Source organism: Phacochoerus africanus, chromosome 2 (genome assembly GCF_016906955.1).
Source record: "Phacochoerus africanus isolate WHEZ1 chromosome 2, ROS_Pafr_v1, whole genome shotgun sequence".
NCBI lineage: Eukaryota > Metazoa > Chordata > Mammalia > Artiodactyla > Suidae > Phacochoerus > Phacochoerus africanus.
In genome coordinates this window covers 63,615,149-63,634,358 of record NC_062545.1, presented here as the reverse complement: position 1 = coordinate 63,634,358, position 19,210 = coordinate 63,615,149, and the positions used below count along the sequence as shown (strand labels likewise).

General features: G+C 36.1%; 1 long non-coding RNA gene across 1 annotated transcript in view; it reads left to right on the top strand.

Annotated features, from left to right (window-relative positions):
- The window catches only part of LOC125116265 (uncharacterized), a 33,372-nt gene extending 15,956 nt beyond the window's left edge, over positions 1-17,416 (top strand). Inside the window, exons 2-3 of the long non-coding RNA XR_007132293.1 lie at positions 14,687-14,771; positions 17,352-17,416. This is a non-coding gene — a long non-coding RNA (uncharacterized LOC125116265). The remainder of the gene's footprint in view (positions 1-14,686; positions 14,772-17,351) is intronic.
- Positions 17,417-19,210: the final 1,794 nt, after the last annotated feature.

Below are 19,210 nucleotides of genomic sequence, written 5' to 3'. Positions count from 1 at the left end.
AGTTTGCTTAAAATTTTAAGACCTAATTTTCTCCACTTTTTTGAAATGGAAGTTATGTTAAATATAATAGCAGTGCAATGCAGATTTGTTTTTTTAACCTGTTCTGTTAATAATAATGGTGAGGAACCTTGGATGATTTTTTTGCTTTCTACCAGAGAATAAGTTATAATCCAAAAGTTTTTTCTGTAGATATATAAAACTGGGTATTTTGGAACTCCCTGTAATCACAATGATTCAGTCTGACATTAGCTTGATGGACAGAACACCCATCTTTACTGCTAGAAAAATGAGGATTTTCGCTTCCAGCAACATGGAGGGCTAGATCACCTACTTCAGATGTGCTAGATATAATACGACAACTTTTTAAAGTCCACAAGGACACTCTTCATTGTTCAAAAATAAAGAAAAACCGGGAATCTGGCATGGTAAGCCAATACCAGATTTGTGGCTTTATGTTTCAAGGAGACTTTTGTTTTAATGGCTCAAGACCTGTACCTATGCAAAGTGATTCCTTTGTTAGTTCCTTCAAAGGGATATTTTCTCAATGAAAAGACAAGCTAGGAAAATAAAGCCTTCCTACCAGCAAAGATACATGACAAGGTCACTTATTTGTCCTTGGGTCTGCCTTTAAGTAGGATAAAAAGACTCTGTTTCTAAGAATTCCTAAATATAATGATGGCTTTCTATGGAATTGATACCTGGATTTATGTAATCCCAATCCTAGAAATTAAAATAATGTGGCCATGAATATCTGGCAGAAGCAAATAAAATGACTCACTAGAAGATCAACACTTAAATGAGGTCCCCTCATCATTTCCATAGATTTAGATTAACTGAACTCAAAATTCGAAATTCTAAAATACTCAAGAAACAAGTAATCGTACGTGAGCATCAGTATGGACAACAAACAATGGACTTTGAAAGGTGGTACAGCATCAGTGGGAGTTTTTGTTTTGCTTTGCTTTTGTTGTTGTTTTATAGATGCAGTAGACTTAAGTATATTTATAGGTCAAGAGGAAAAATAGATTTAAGATGGAAGAGTCAGGGTAAATAATTGATGGAAATCCTGCCATACACCAGAAGAGAGATTGAAAGCAGGGGTTGAAGGAAGAGGAGCCATTCATCCCCTGAGGAAGGGAAACTGATGTTGAAATGTTGAGTTAGGAATGGACGGGTCCTTGACAGATTCATGGTTCAATTTTCTCAATGTAATAGGAAGACAAAGGAGGTGAGAGTGGGTAGTGGAATTGGAAGCTATGGACGAAGATAAAAGTTTAGTTTCTACATGAATGAGAAAAAGATGAAAAAGAAAAAGAGAAGAGCTGCTGATCAGGGTGCAGCCTGAGTGTGGAAAAGGAAATTTGAACTGTATTCATTTTGTGAGGTTGTGGCATATTCTATCAGACATGGAAACATGGAGGACGTGTAAAAGCCACAATTACAACTAAAGGTAAATTTAGAGCAAGGGCAAATGAGTAATTGTAATTCTTATATCAAGAAAAAGATAAAATTCTATTCAATGTTCAGATTTTTGAGAAAACAAGAAATTGTGTAGAGGGATTTGAAAGCTTTTGTTGAAATTGAAACAATTATAAATTTCAAAGTTTTTATGTTAAAAAAGAGTAAACATTAGCTATCCAGAAAATGTTCTTACATGGACAAATATAGAACAAATGAACTCTTGCTGAATTTCTTTAATTTTTACCTGATTAAACTGATTGCCAAAAAATTTGAATTGTATTTTTCTCTTTCTTTAAACAAAACATGAGGAAAAATCAGTCTTAAACTTCTTTCAACCAATATATTCAGGAAGTGGGTTATGTGCTATGCATAATAAGTTTGAAATCTTGAGAGCCAGAGAATAAGTACATGTATGAATCTTAAGTGATTTCCTATATCTTTTCAACACCACTGGAATCATTCACTGCTTCAGGTGTTCTAATCATTTATTGATCTTCTGATAACTAGCATGGCAGCTACAACAAAAGCCCTACCGCACTTCTGCCCAGAATCACTGCAGCACTACAGCACCTGCTGTGAAGAAAATTAAGTATGGCTGGAGAGATCCTTGCTGATTTCACTCCCAGCAGGTTCCATGTGATAAAAAAAATATATATATATCTTTGGTTCAGCGGATTCTGAAATAAAAGAGAAAAGAGGAGAAATGAGGGGCATCTGAAACAATAAAAGATAAAATGAGTTGAAAAAGTAAACAAGGTATGACATTGTTTTAAGAAAAATTGTGAAATTTGGAGACTGTCATAAGAAAGTGCATCTCCAATGACGGTTTGGTGAGGGAGTTCAGTTTGGGAAGTACCCACAGTCAAAGGAAGCAGGGTGTTGATATGGTTCCAGTGCCCTTGGCATCTCACACAGCTGCTTGGCAAGCACATCTCCTCTGGAGGCTGCTAACTGCTTAGGACCCCTCAGGGGGAGTTTATGAAGCACATTAAGCAACAGAGGGCCTTGTTTTGTTTTCAGTTTCAGTGCTAAGGATTTCATTGGTTGCCAATATTTTCCTTTTGTTATTTTAACATTGGGGTGTTTGTTTTAAATGGTAGTGAGAATTAATTAGCATGAGGTATATTTTAAGGCTAACTAAAATCCTATCAGGGCCAAGAAACTTCTCACCAAAAATCTCTTAGATTCATTATTTTGATTCAAGCTAGGAAGCTACTATTTCCAAACCACCCAGTTGTTACATGCTAATCCCACAATAGCATGCTGCTTCAGTCAATCTGTGCCCTGCTTTGGCTTCTGCCTTAAGAAAAGGCAGCACCTAGGAGTGGGTAACTGAAAATCAACGGGTGTGAAAATATGGTTAAAGGAAGTAAATTTTTTATCTATGAATGTGACAAACTGCCTCTTACACAATGATAGCAGTATACTGTAAAAAGAGCATCCGAAAAGAAAGGAAAATAAATATCCTAGTGTTTAAACTTCACATCATAAAGCCCATATGCTTTATTATTATGGGAAATCCCCCTAGGTCCTCATTCAAAGGCTAATTACTATCATTTGTATAACATTCCTATGTGCCTGATTATCTATTTTTATCAGCTTACAAGTAGTATATGGAATAGGAAAATCTAGACAACTGTGAGAAATTCACTCTTAACCTCCATAAGTATAGAAACTATATTTATCTTATTCAGTTTTGGGTTTCCCATGCCCAGCATGTGCCTACCACACAGAAACGTTATAAGAAATGTTTGTTGAATAAATGAATGAATGAAAATTAATTAGGGTTATCAGGAAATCTAGATCTTTCCAATCAGCCAGATGTGTGATATATCCTGAGAGACTTGAAAAAAATCTCAGTTAAAATGCTAACAGTGTGGTCTTTTAGAAATAATTGGAATGGGAAATATTTTACCCTTTTTTTCTTAAGTCTGTTAAGTCTGTTTTCAATGACCTAAAGTGAAATTTATAGCTGAGAATATTGGCAGCTACTTATATCGAAAACAAACTCTGTTCAAAACAGTAACCTCCAAGTAAAAAAATTGCTATCTTTTTATTAGCTTCTTCTTTTTTTTTTTTTGTCTTTTGTCTTTTTAGGGCTGCACCCGTGGCATATGGAGGTTCCCAGGCTAGGGGTCTAATCAGATCTATAGCTTCCAGCCTATGCAGAGCCCACAGCAATGCCAGATCTGAGCTGTGTCTGAGACCTACACCACAGCTCATGGCAATGCTGGATCCTTAACCCATTGAGCGAGGCCAGGGATCGAACCTGCAACCTCATGGTTCCTAGTCGGATTCATTTCTGCTGAGCCGTGACGGGAACTCCAATCTTTTTATTAGCTTCTTAAGCCATGTTTGTTTTTTAATGTGTCGTACATGTTTAAAACACAGCCCTTATCAAACTTAACTCTAAATTATGATGCATATGACCTCAATCTTATCTCTACCAAGAATCTTTTAATCAAACTAATAATTTACTTATTGTCTCCAAAGGCTAATTCCATGGTTATAACAATAGTCCTTGAGTTGTGCAGATTTCTTTTGCTTTATTTCTAAGAAAGGTAATAAATATGAAGACTACTGACAACAATAGAAATTTATTCCTTTTGAAAGTGGCTTAGTCAAGTTGAAAATGTCAGAATAGTATTTCTGCTTTGGAGTGATGTATACTTAGGTTTTCTGCCCATTTTTTGATTGGGTTGTTTGTTTTTTTGTTGTTGAATTGATGAGCTATTTGCATATTTTAGAAATGAAGCCCTTGTTGGTCACATCATGTGCAAATATTTTCTCCCATTCTGTAGGTTGTCTTTTCATTTTGTTTATGGTTTCCTTTGCTGTACAAAAACTTGTAAGTTTGATTAGGTCCCATTTCAGAATAGTATTGTTATTAGTATGTGTTATAGTCAGGGATGTACCAGAGAATAATCTATTCATCTAGAATGAGGGAGCTAACTATAATTTATATTGATTAAGAGCACAGGCTGTAGAGCTAGACTAAGGTTCTTAAACTCTGGCTGTGCCACTTAGCAGCTGTGTGACTTTAGTAATACTTAACCTTTCTGGCTTTCAGATTCTTCATCTGTAAAATGGTGATAATAACGTAACCTTTATAATAGGATTTATGGGAAGATAAAATAAATTAATATGGAGTTTATATAAGGTGCCTGGAATATAGTAAATGTTAGATAAATGTTTGGCTTCTTGTCCTTTCTAATAAAGAAACTTTAATTATCCTTGGGTGAAACATATAAAAAGCAAAAATGGCATGTAATCACACAACACCTTGTATTCCTTGAACAACTGGGCAATCATTCTACTATTAGTTCATTCAAATATGACTTCATCTGACCCTTGAAGAAATTTAATGTTGATTCCCCCCACCCCGACCCACCACCATGAATGGTTCAGTAGATTATTTGGAGACCAAGATCCTTGGTGTGCCTCCCTCTTGACTTAGACTGGTGTACTCTATTCAAGCAGTCACACCCTTGAACAGAGCACTCAGCCACTAAGAGTGTAGCTGCCTATCTCCAACTCCTCTGCTAAGGCCACTTTCCCCTCTTAGGTGACAATTTTGGACAATACATAAGACAACTCTCAAGCTTGCTACTTCTAGCATGTGGCCACATCTGTCCACAGAAAATAGACATGCATCTTTATGCAGGCTAACCCTAAAGCAGTAGGATCTTTCCTTCTCTTGCCCACAAGAGTCCCTGGGCTGGAGTCACTTATCAGTCCATTGGATCTCCCCAACTCTGGGCACATATCGAGCCCCTTCAGGTGCTTCTGTTGAAGACTCTCTGTCTTCTCCTTGGCTCACAGCATCCCAGCAACTCTCTGCTCCCCAAATCCTCCCAAATGCTTTTTCCAATCTCACTGATAGCCCATTAATCTTCCCCTGAGTTTTAGAATAATCAGTGTCTAATTCTTGACTATACTACTTTGAAATGTTTAAGTTCTATTGGATATTGTCCCTGAACTCATTTTGATATTCATTGTTCACCTTATCTTTGTGTCTTAGTTAAAATTTCCTATTTTATCTTATTATAGAAGCAAAGCTTAGTTCTGAGGACATTAGTGAGAGGTTTTTAAAAAAGGGTTTTTATCTAGAATTTCTGGTTTCTGCAAGTTTTTTTTTTTTTTTTTCAGATCATGCTGTTTTCTGCCCTCTATCCTGGACTTTTCCTTAATAGTCTGGTGCTCCCTGACTGGTGCTCACATATCAGAGTGACTGGAAGCTGACTGAATGCTCTCTATGTGTATATGTAGACTAGACTATCAACTGGTAGACTTCTCTGTAGTGTGATCACGCTGGGGAGTTTTACAGCCAAACACTAGTTATGAGGACTCTGTTAGATCTTTATCCTAGGCATGGTCACCCAAGAAAGGAATTCTGCAGTCTCCTTCTTTTAAGATGTGTTGGTAATGGTGGCGGATTGAATCCTGGTTGACAGTTTTCTCTAAGCCAATAAGGGGAAAGGTACTTCAGTTTCACCATTCATAATGTAGTACTTGACTAAAGTAATCTGTGGAATCAGCTCACTGTCTTTGTGGAAGTGATATTTGGGTGAAAATTTAAATGTTGTGAGGTTATCCATATAAGGAGTAAGAGAGACACTGGTATAGTAGAGGGAACAGCATGTCTGAAATTCCCAAGCAGGTATGTTGTTTGTCGAGTTGAAGGATTTGAGGCGTGAGTGAAATCTAATGAGCAAATAAGAGAGCAGGTAAGATGGAGTGGAAGAAACAGACAGGGGCAGATTATTTAAGTAACTAAAGGCCACATTTGGAAATCTGGATACCATTCTAGATGTAATGCAAAGCTATACAAGGGTGTTAGAAGAGGAATCTCAGTTATTGTAGATAATTGGACTGAACTTTCCACAGATAACAATTGTAATACATATGCGTTTGTGTATATATAATTTGAAAGCATTCAATAGTGACCAGAAGCAGACAGAACATACAGAAGATTTAAACCTTAAAAGAAGATACCCATATGCACAAGTGAGATTCACATTTATATGAGTCCCTCCACACCCATTTTTACACAAGTCACTCTGTTATCTGCATAATAAGAACATTTAGATTTAAGCAAAATGTCAAAACCCTATTGGCTTGAGAAATGAAAGGTTAGTGTTCAGGAATGCCAGAGTGACTAAAAATTTAGGAGGACACACTGTAAAGGAGGAATTTTTAGAGAAGGAGACACAAAAATAAGAAGATGAACTCTCTCCAAATGCTTAGTTGACCTCTGGACTATGCAAGCATGGGAGAGACTCCAAGAAACCCACTAGGGAGTAGTTGCTGAAAGGATGAAAAACTTAGAGATGTTAGATGCTTCTCAAGGCAGAAAATACAGAGTTAGGAGTTTGAGTTTTTTCAAACTAGGGAGTTTGGTAAACTCCTAGGGTAATCCACCTACCTACCTTAGCTAAACATAGCACCAAGCCTCCACAAGTTCTAGGTGATCATCCAGTAATTTAACTCACTTCTATAACAAAAACCAACAGTCTTCTGGGAAAGAAAATAGATTATAGCATTTCTACAATGAGGCACAACATGTGATATAAAAGAAAAATTTCTAGATATACAGAGAAGAAGTAGGATGTGACATAATTAAGGGGAAAATCAGATTAATCAGATATTAAAATTAGCATATGACTATTTTTAAATTTTTTTAAATTTTATTATTTTTAATTACTCAATGAATTTATTACATTTATAGTTGTACAATGATCATCACAATCCAGTTCTATAGGATTTCCATCCCACAACCCCAGCGCATCTTCTCACCCCCCCTACCCCAAACTGTCTCCTTTGGAAACCATAAGTTTTTAAAAGTCTGTGAGTCAGTATCTGTTCTGCAAAGAAGTTTATTGTGTTTTTGTTCAGATTCCACATGTCAGTGAAAGCATTTGATGTTGATGTCTCATTGTCTGACTGACTTCACTTAGCATGATAATTTCTAGGTCCATCCATGTTGCTAAAAATGCCGGTATTTCATTCCTTTTAATGGCTGAGTAATATTCCATTGTGTATATGTACCACATCTTTTTTATCTACTCCTCTGTCAATAGCATATGAGGACTTTAAACTTGATTTTGTAAACATGTTAAATGGCCTAAGGGAAACAATGTTTATAAAAAGGGAATAGATGCAAAATCTCAGTAAGGAAAGAAAACAGGAAATTTTAGAGTTGAAAAGTCTATTTTCTGAAATAAAAAAAAAATCACTGAATTGACTCAACAGCAAATTGGATAAAGCAGAAGAAAGTCAGTGACTAGAAAACAAGTCAATAAAAATTATGAAGAAGGACTATCTGAAGGAAGAGAAGGAAAACAAAAACTGAGAAAAATAGCACAACTTCAGTGGTTTCTGGAATAATAACAAGTGATCCAGTGTATGTCTAACAAGTTCTAGGAAAAGAGAGGACATAGAATGGAGAAAGAAGAAGTTTGAAAAAATAATGGCCCAAATTAAGTGAAAAACATCAGTTTATAGATCCCAGGAAGTTCAGAATACTCCAAACAAGACAAATACAAAGAGAACCACACCTTAGACACATCATAGTTAAAGTTTTGAAAAGCAAGCATATGTTTAAATTTTGGAAGTGTTCAGAGAAATAAGACGCATTACATGTACAGGAATAGTGACATGAATGGTAGCCACCTTATCATCAGAAACATTGGTGGACTGAAGGCAATAGAATGACATCTATAAAGTATTGAAATTGACAACAATATAACCACCAATCTGTGATTCTATATCCAGTGAAAATATTCTTCAAAAATGAGGGCAAAATATTTCAGATAAATGAAAGCTGAGAGAATTAGTTATCATCAGACCTGTGCTTTCAAGCAATACTTAAGGACGTTGCTCCAGCTAGAGGGAACTAACAACTGATGAAAACTGGATCTCTTGCGAGGAAGAAAGGATAAAGAAACGGCAAATATCTACATAAATATAAAAGACTATGTTTTTCTTTTATTTCTTTTACAAGATAACTGAGGTTTGTAAAACATGAATAAATTATAAGAGAACAATAGCACAAAAATAGGAGAGAGTTAAATGGAATTTTATTTCTATAAGATTTTTTATTTTACATTAATTAACACACTATAAAATCTAAGTAGATTGTGATAAATTATTCCCTTGAATAATGGCACCCAAGTAATATAAATAGGTAGGTCTAGTTAAAAAAAGTCAATATACCAATTAAAGTGGAATACTAAAATTATTTAACCCCTCCTTCCTCCCAAGAGATGCAGGAAATCAGGAACAGAGAATCAAAAAACAGGACAAATAGCAACCAAGTAGTAAAGTGGCATACTTAAATCAACCATATCCTTAATGGCATTAAATTTAAATGATCTAGCAGACTAATCAAAAAAGCATAGTTGATGACAGTAGAGATGGGATTATAAGGATGAAGCAGAGATGTGCTGGTTTTTGGAGCTGGCTACTGCTTTTCAGTAGAAAATGTGTAGTGTTAAAACTATCTCATATAATGTGATATTGCTATATTGTCTGTTAGAACTTTTCACTAATTTGTCAGGCCTAACTTTAGAACTACAAGTAGAACTCACTATTGTTACTGGTTTACTTTATTCCCTACACACTGGAAATGAAAGTGCACATCCAGGTACTAAATTATCTTTCTTTTGGGTGTTTACAGTCTGGAAGGCAGTGAAATAGATAAAGAATAATGAACAGGAGAACTGGGGCCAGTACACCCCTGGTTATTTCTTTACTGAGTTATCACTTTCCTTTATATCATCCAGTACAAAATAGTGTGTATCTATTTTTAATGACACCCAGGGGATAGTATTCCTCTTGGCAACTTAGAGCAATGCTTAGCAGCTTTCTCTGGAAAGGAATGCTTTATATGTAGCACAAATCCCTTGTGTTGCTGTTTGAGTTTATTTTGAATGAATTAAGAACTCGTTGAGCACCTGCTATGTGCAATACACTGGGGAAGGACAATTAAAGGCAAAAGCAATATTAAAAGGTGCCTCTATCCTTATTAAAGCCAAATATGTGTGGAGAGAGATGTAAATATTCAAGTATTTAATGAAAAATACAAGAAATATTAAAAATATTAATTGGTTAGCAAAGATAATAAATGTAATACAAGTCCCTAGAAAGTATAGATAACTGTGAGATGGACAGATTAGGGAGAGCTTCAGAGAGAACATGTGACTTTCCCTGAACCTGAGATCATGGGCAGGGTTTAGACTGGTAGAGTAAAGAATGAGAACTCATTCCAAGTGAAGAAAATTGGGGGACAGTGTTGTGCCATAGTGAATCTACACATTGTGCTTGAAACAAAGGGCTAACAAGCCCAACTAGAAAAGAGGCTTTGAGAGGCCAGGCACAAGGATCTAAGACAGGAAAGGCAAATTGGGCAAAGCCTATGGGAGGCATGGAGGCAGGTTAAGTTACTTCATCTTTTGTGAGGAAGCCCCTGGATGTGGTTGAGAAGAAAAGTGACATGTCAGACATAGTTCATGAAAATTAATCTGATTGTGACTGGTTACATGGAGTGGAGGGGAGAAGAGTCCTCTTATTTTGCTTTTGGTAACCAGGGAAGAATTTGAATAAAGCAGTTTTATGTGAGAAAAGAGTAAGTGCCATTTACTACAGTCTACGTTTTAAAGCAGAGAAGGAAATGCTAATGTTATTCATTTTGGAGCTGTTTTGGTGAGAATATTACACATTGGTGAGTATCTGTGAATTTTTGATCAAGGAATTTTATGTGACCTTAGTTCTGATCTATTAGTAATCATATAGTTATATCTTCTTAATAGTCTAGAACTCATACTGCATGAACTGCACTGGATCCCAGGAGAAGGGACTCAGAATTTAAAAATCTGTCATTGGCATGACTTTATTATCTCTCCTTTGTTCATGGCAGATAGAAACTTTCTCTCAAAATTTAATTTTTTTGTTAATGAAAATAAATTAATAATGCCTCCATAGAGGCTTTCATTCTGCATTTCATTTTGGCTTTGGGCTTATTTCAACCTTCTTTGTGATAAAGTGGAGGTACATTTTTATCTTTACTTACTTGCTGTGAAAAATTTATGTAACTCAGCTACCAAAATATCAAGAACACCTGCATGAATCTGGAAACTTTATAGTGCTAATTGGCAATATGGGACATGGCCAGATAAGCACATCAGATGGAACTCTTTAAGAGAAGTATCAAAACTCTTTTCTTTGACTTTTCTTGATAACAGCTTTATTTACTATGAAATGTGGGAGATGAGGCTAGGAACTAAACTGGGAGAGAATTGGAGATTTTTTTTTTCAGTTTTTTAATTTAATGGTTTTTGTTTCCATTATAGTTGGTTTACAGTGTTCTGTCAATTTCCTACTGTACAGCAAAGTGATCCAGTCATGTATATATATACTTTTTCTCACATTAACATAAAAAAGAAAACTTAAGAGAAAAAATTTATTCTTTTGAGCTTTTCTTGTGATATTGTATCATCTGGTTCCATGATGATAGTGGGCATTCACAGTCAATGGAATTTCTATGAATTCTACTCTGCCTTGCCTATGTCACCCTACTGTATCAGTGAAGCTCTGTCAAAGGAGGTCCTGGGAGCAGTATGGATAGGACTTTGTCATTTAATGACATAATGATATCACATGTTGAATCATTTTGTAGAAAAACTTGGTAATCATTAGGCTGGATATGATTTCTTATACTGTTGTGGATGAAAATGCTAGAAAATAATTGAATTCTGATTTCATTTTCAACATTTTTATATTGTTTTGGATCACACGAGTTAGGATTTGGTGAGTGAAGATATCTTTTAATATTATCCATAATTCTACAAACCCAACACAATTTGGATACATTGTGAATGGTTAGGATTACTGACTGTTAAATGAATCATTCCATGCATCAAAGTAATTTTATATGCATAAAAATAATTAAGAATTTTTTCTTTTTATGGCTGCACCTGCGGCATATGGAAGTTCCCAGGCAGGGGGTTGAATTGGAGCTGCAGCTGAAGCCTATGCCTCAGCCACAGCAACACCAAATCTGAGCCACATCTGTGACTTACGCTGCAGCTTGTGGCCACACCAGGCCCCTAACCCAGTGGGCGAGGCCAGGGATTGAACATGCAGCCTCAGAGAGACTATCCTGGGTTCTTAATCCACTGAATCACAATGGGAACTCTGAAAGTTCACTAATTTTTAAGGCATAGCCTTTGCATTATTTTCTACTCTTAACGTAAAAACATAGCTTTAGAAGATCCATGAAAAGAAATTAGGAATTCTCTTGCAAAAAAGTTCTCTTTGTTAGAAGCTGGACAAATCTTTGGCCAGGCCATTCTCAACATGTGTAAATTCTAAGATAATTGTTCTCCACTAACTTTTAAGGAGTGTGGAGGGAAGAGCCAGCCATTCAGAGATGGAAAAGTTTTTCAAAAAATTTTAAATTATAGTTGATTTACAGTGTTCCTTCAATTTTTGATGTACAGCAAAGACAGCCCATCACACATGTATATATACATCCTTTTTTTTCATACGTTTTCCCATCATTTTCTAACCCAAGAGATTGGACATAGTTCCCTGTGCTGTACAGTAAGACCCCATTACTTAACCATTCCCAGTTTTTCTGTCCTTCATCCTCTTTTTGTTCTGAGATTTTACATGAATAAATTTTTAATTTACATGAAAAGAAAGCTTCTCACTTTTAAATGTGAGGGATGAATATGAAAGTATTCATATGGTGGCTTTTATCAGCATCTCTCAGTGGTTTAGAGATGTCTTACTGTGTCATGCGTCTTTTTCTGATTTTTCACTTGCACTTGTGAGTGTGTATGTGTGTGTGTGTATCTGGGTTTTTGATCTCTAGAATGCATTGCTGTGCTTCCTGATATTTTTCCCTTTTTTCACTTTCACATAACTTATGAATCCTTTCCTCATATATTATGTCTACCTATTTGAAGTAGAATATTAACAAAAAGTATTCAAAAAGCACTACATATAAATTGCTTCAAATATTCACTTCAGTATGGAGTTTGCCAAACTAGAACCTGATTTGCCTTTTCTTCAAAAGAATAGAATAATCCCAAGTTTGACTATAGCAGAGCAAAACCATGATAATACAGGGAGAAAAAAATTAGAGAAACTTCTTATCATTTACATTTTCCTTGTTCTTTATCCAGCCTTCCAGAACAAATGTGATAACAGTATTATCTTATTGCAATGCCTATTTCTAATTGGAATCTGTAATTTTATTGTGGTTGTGTTTTGATGTACATAATCAAATCCTAGCTTCTTGTGAACATTGAGGTCCAAGTTTATATCTCACCTTTGAATGCATTATATACTATATGAGTGTTTAGCCGCTAAACAGGGGGAGAGTTGTATGATCATACCACTTCTTGATAATTGTGCAATTGGGTTGCCACTTGGCCCAGAGTCTAATGAAAGTCATGCTGACTTTCATTCTTTTTTTTTTTGGATTTCCAAGTACAGGTTGGACTGTAGCTAAAACATTTTTGGGGAATTAATTTTTATTTTTATTTTTTTTGTCTTTTTAGAGCCGCACCCATGGCACATGGAAGTTCCCAGGCTAAGGGTCAAATAGGAGCTGCAGCTGCCAGCTTACACCACAGCCACTGCAACGCCGGATCCTTAACCTGCTGAGCGAGGTTAGGGATGGAACCCCCGTTCTCGCAGAGACAACATTATGTCCTTAATCTTCCGAGCCACAAAACCCCATGGGAATTAAATGTTTTAATATTTTTTCCTAAATATTAAAATTTTTAGTATTTTTTCCACTGTTCTTTCAAATGACCTAAACATAGCTCTGCTATTTCCATGACTGTTTTATTCTATTCTCATTGTAGGTGGGACAATTGCACATAGCTGTGGAATGATTCTACTCCAAGAGTTTGTAGATGAATACAAAATGGACCAGAGTATAGGGAGGAAATAGTGGTGAAAACAATGAAAAGATGAAGTTTGCTTAACAAGAATCTAAGACAGTAATAGTTTCTAAAAGCAACACGTCAGCAAGAAATTTGAAGGCTGTGAAGGAGGCACTGGTTACATAGTAATGGAAAATGTAGAAAACAATATATTTATGGTTGGAGTTTTATTCTTTGAGTAATAATAGTGTTAGCAAACATTCTTTCTTGTGGGATAGAAATAACAAATTAAATTTTTTTCTTCTGATCCTCATGAAATTTCTAATTGTAACCAAAGAACTTAACTAGCTGCTTATGTCCTGTCTTCCACCATGTAATGTCAGTAATTAAACACTGAAAATAGTTTGCCCAAACATATGTGCACAGAGGACTTGAGAGAGGAGTTCCTGCCGTGGTACAGTGGGTTAAGAACCTGACTGCAGCAGCTGGATCCCTGCAGAGGTGTGGGTTAAAGGATCTTGGATCCTCGTGGCACAGTGGATTAAAGGACCCAGTGTTGCTGCAGATGCAGCTCAGATTCAATCTTGACCCTGGAAACTTCAACATGCTATGAGTGTGGCCATAAAAAGAAAATGAAAAAAAGGACTTGAGAGAGCTGCACAAAGCCTGGAGCTCTGGGACTCACCCCATGCATGTACCATCTGGTCTCTGATCTCCTGGAGAAGTACGTGGTTTATCAGGGCAGAGTAGGTGGAACTGTGATCCCCAGACATGGGTAGTGGGCTGGAAGGCAAGATGTTCTCACTCCTATTCATTCCCATTCTGTGCTGAGTAAAGGATTAGTCCAGTCATAAAAACAAAAGCAGAACACTGCTTGTGATAGACAACTGGTTTAACTAATTATGAAGGATGCTATTTATTTCTACATTTAATTACTTTGGCTTTTTTCTTGATCCTATTTATTTTACGCAAAATAGGTAAATAACCAATTTACATGATAGAATTTAAATATGACATGTAGAATGCATGTCCAAGTTCTGTTTTAGTGATCTTTCATGATCACTGCCTTCATAACATTTAGGAAATTGTTGTCTCTAGATGGCAGCATTTCAAGCCTTTATAATACATTATTTAAAAATAAACAAAAGGAGGTGTTCCTGAGTGTGGCTAGTGATGATTTGGGGGAAGTTTGGTTAAGACAGCATAATTTGCTAAGGAAAATCAAGGGCTTGTTGAATTTTGGGGGCATATTTGGCACTAAATTAAAACCAAACTGGCAGGAAAATAACTGCCCATGAAATAAAATAAGACTGTGTTTTTCTTTACAGCTGGGACCATGGGTGTGATTCTTCATCTATCATGCTGGCTAGAACTTTGGAGGAAAGAAAATCTTCTCCAGTCATCCTTCTCAGAGTAAGTGCAAAAAGCGTTCTGAGCTGCAGCATCTGTGTGGCTTCTTAACTAGTTTGGCAAAGGGGAGGAATTAGGACCTGGGCTGGGCTGCATATGCCCTGAACCATACCAGGTTGGATGCTGATCATTATAGCTATCATTTATTGACTAGCATGTGATTGTGTCCATCTATATACTTTTATAAATGCCTATGGCTTTATTCCTCACAATAATCCTAACAGGCCCTGCTTCTCTCCATTTGCAAATGAAGTATTGAAGTAAGAGACGGCAGGTGACCTTGCCCAAGGTAACACAGAAAAGTGGCAGATCTGGGATTTGAACTCCACCATCGTGCTGCAGACATCTTGCACTGATCTACCACGCTATGTATACCATGTAGTCTCAGATGGAAAAGGCCTAGAGAGTGAGAAAAACATAGTGTAGTTTTATTGAGCTTAGGAGAGAAATACCACTTTATGCTCAGTGGTCTGTAAAGTATTCTTTTGAAGATTTCGAGTCTACTTTCTGACCTGGTACTTTAATTCAGTTCAGCATACATTTTTGGAGTACCTCTTGTGGTCTAGGAATTGTGTAAGACACTAGGGACAACAAGATAGATAAGATACAGATAAGACTCTATGCTAAATCTTAAGAAAGATGGTCTTTTTTATAAATCTCCTCAGATGGCATTCTTTGCTGATGCCCTTGAAGTAGCAGAATGACACAGTGAACATGCAAAGTTTCAAATGCATGCTTGTTTCATACTAGAAGTCAGCCTGCCTTTTTGTTCACATCTCAAGTCATTCAGTGAAGTGCAACAAAAGATATCTGTCTTAGATATTCAGACACTGGATCCAATTCTCAGTGTCCTCTGTGGCTAACAGCAAAGGCTATGGCTGCTTGAAGCTGCTATCAACCTGCTGGCTTACTGAGAAGCTTCTCAGACCACAGACATGCAATAACTGAAATGGAAGAAAAGAAGTCAACTTTCTTCTTTCACTCCTTATTTTAGATTGTTTATATTTTGATTCTTGGCTTTACTTGTTCTCTAAAATAGCAAATAAAAAGCTATTGTCTGATAGTCAGGCAAAAAAAAAAAAATACTGCCTCTGAAGCAATGAAGGTATCAAATGAAATAATATTTAGACCATCATATTCCATAAGTTACCAGAAATAAATGAGAACCTCATCCTTCAACTGTTTATCAGCAACTTCACTTCTTGATTTTATGATTATTTTCAACAAGTGATTTTGAGCAACTAATTAAGAATTAGAAAATGTGAACAAAGATGCTTGAACTTCATCGATGATATGTTGACAAAGAGGACTGCAAAAGACTTACTATTTCTCTGTCTCTAAAATCAGTGGGTTAAATGGCAACTTTAAGGTGGAGATAACTTGGGGCCCTTCTGTTTCCGGTAATCAAAGTATTTTCTGATAGTAACAACACTAACCAACATGTATTGAATCAGACCCTAGGCTAAGTATTTAACATGCATCATCTCGTTTAATCGTCCCAAACACCTATTTACCCTGACTCCCTGAATTTTTATGGATTTATTGTGAGAAATAAATTCATCCCCTAATGATGTACTTACTGCTCCAGAGGCATTTTCATTTTACATTTCATTTTAAATTTATTTGTGTTGTGATTTCATTAGCATCAGTTATCTATTGATGTAACAAATTCCTCCAAAACTTTGTGGCCTAAAGCAACAATCATCACTTATTATCTCTCATGGTTTCCGTGGGTCTGGAAATTCAGATAGTGCTCAACAGGGATGGCTTGTTTCTTATATCTGAAGCTTCAGCTGAGGCTAGAATCATTTGGAGGCTTGCTCACTCTTTCGTGTAGTGATGACACTGGCTGTCAGCTGAAGGCCTGGCTGGGGCTTTGGTTGGAACATCTATGTGCAGCCCTTCCATCAGTCCTGGGCCTTCCTTATAATGTCATGGCTGGTTCCAAAGGCAGATATTCCAAGAAAGTACCAATGCAGAAACTCCATTACCTTTTATTTGTGGGGGTGAGGTGGAGGTGGTGGTGCAGCTTTAGAAAGGTATAATTCACATACCGTAAGATTCACTTATTGTGAGCATATTGAATATTTTGCAAAGTCTGTACTACTGTCATTTATGTAAATGGATGCATAGTTAAGTAAAATATTCACTAATTCTAGGGTTAATGTTAAAGTGAAGTTAATGATGTGTATTTGAGGTATTCCATGTCACCCCAGCGTCTCTGACTGTGGTGCCTTATTTAAAACTGGGGTCTTTTGATTGGAGAAAAAGCTTGTTGAGTACTGGGACACCACCCTGCTACACATACACACTGTATACGTTTGTCGGGAACTTTCTGTACATATGTGACTACCCCAAAAGTTATTATACAGGATACCTGATAAAAGTGGCTTCTGTGGTGGAGCAAGGAGGTCCAGGTAGACATTACCAAGTCTACTTCATTGCAAACAAAACCCTGATTTTCTTTAAGTATATGACTAAAATGTGAGCAGATAAGGGTGGAGTTCTACTCACGCCCTCTGCTCCAGGGAATAAACCATAAAGTGAAGCCCACACTCTTCTTTTCTGCCTTGGGACATGTAGTCTGAGAGCAAGAGGCCTGGAGGTGCTTCAGCCATTTTGTGACCATGAGGGAAGAGCCAACAAAGTACCAGGTAAGCCAACCCAGAATCCTGACATTTCTGAGCTGCTGTCTTAACCAACTCTGAAACCTACTTCAAAGAATCTTGATAAGTGAGTTACTAAAATATCCTTAATGTTCTTGATAAGTGAGTTACTAAAATATCGTTAATATCCACTTTAATTCTTGTATTTTGTTACTTGAAGCAGAACTCCTCCTAAATGACAAATTCCTGTGAAAAGAACAAATCACATTTGTTCCTGTCAGCAACAGATTGAAAGTATGCAACTACTTACTCTCATTAACACTAGAGACTGAATTAATCTTGAGACTGGTATAATTTATCATTTTTCTTTTGGAAAGTCAGTGCCAGTAACATGGCTTAGAACTTCTAGGTACTTTAGACCATGGTGACTATGTTAAAGATATATTAAAAATGGTTTTCCAAAGCTTTGAACTTTATGCTCTAAAATATTAGAGAATATATAGAGAAAGCTCAGAAGAGCTGAGCAAATGATTTAGAAAATAAAATGTTGGGAATTGAAAGCTATAAAATATGTAAGGGGGCATAGTCTGCTAGGCTAGGGGTCATTTTCTACTACTGAATTGTGTGCAGGACTCCCACTGAAGCCAATCAGAGTCATATGCAAAAATCGATGTCAGGACCTTTCCCTGAAACTAAGGAAAGCTGAAAAATCTGAACTATTTCTTGATAAATGTGTGGGAATGTACCAGCTTTTGAGGAGATCAGGTGTTTGATGGAAATGCGTGTGCTTGAAACTCTACAACCCTATTGCTGGATAAATTAAAAAGAATCCCATTCACTGCCTCTCTTTAAATTTGAAATGATATTTTTTTTTTCCAAAAAAAGCCCTCAGAAATTCTTCAGTTATTAGTTTTCCCAGACAGTTAAGTATATCAGTGATGAATACTCACTTACTGAATAAATGGAATAGCATTTGATTTGTTTTTTCTTTCCAATAATCTTAGAGAGAATTCCTTTCCTTTTAGGCCTAAACTTAGCCTTTGGGTCAGAGGTTAACTTCTGTGTGCTCTTGTTTCTGGATAGGAGGTATTAGTTTAATATGCACTTGCACCGACTATTTCACTATGAGTCTCCTTGACTGTTAGAAAGGGGGTGAGAAAGGGACAGTGGAACATCTGGCAATGTCAAGACTCTGAAAATAATTTTTAAAGAATTTGGTCATGGAGGGTCAAGGGAAGAATTAAAAATGATCATTCAAATTCTGATATGTTTATATAACAAGTGTAAGTTTTAACTGACTAGCTATTTAAAGAAACAGCAAACAGAATCTTGCTTGAAGTCAGTGTTGATTAGAAGCTTTTCTTAGCAGTTACAGAGAAACTTTTTTTTTAAATCTTGACTTTAATCTTTAGTTATGAAAATTTCCATAGGCGTTACTCACACCAGGTCTATAATTTATAAGTTCATCATTCGTGGGGATACGTGGTCATTGTATTTTTGTTGCTGCCTCTTCTCTTGGATACATTTCATCACTTTTATTAGAATTTTAACACTTCATAGTATTTATTAAATTGATATTAGAGGTTTAAACTATGTATCATTTTAGGGTGTGCTATATGAGATCTAAGGCAATTAAAATTTTTTTTTTAATTTTATTTTGTTGGGGTATATTTGATTTACACTGTTGTCTTAGTTTCAGGTGTACAACAAAGTGCATCAGTCATACATATAAATATATCCATTCTTTTTTCCCATGTAGGTTGTTATAAACTATTGAGTAGGTTTTCCTGTGCTATATAGTAAATTCCTGTTAATCATCTATTTTATACAGCAGTG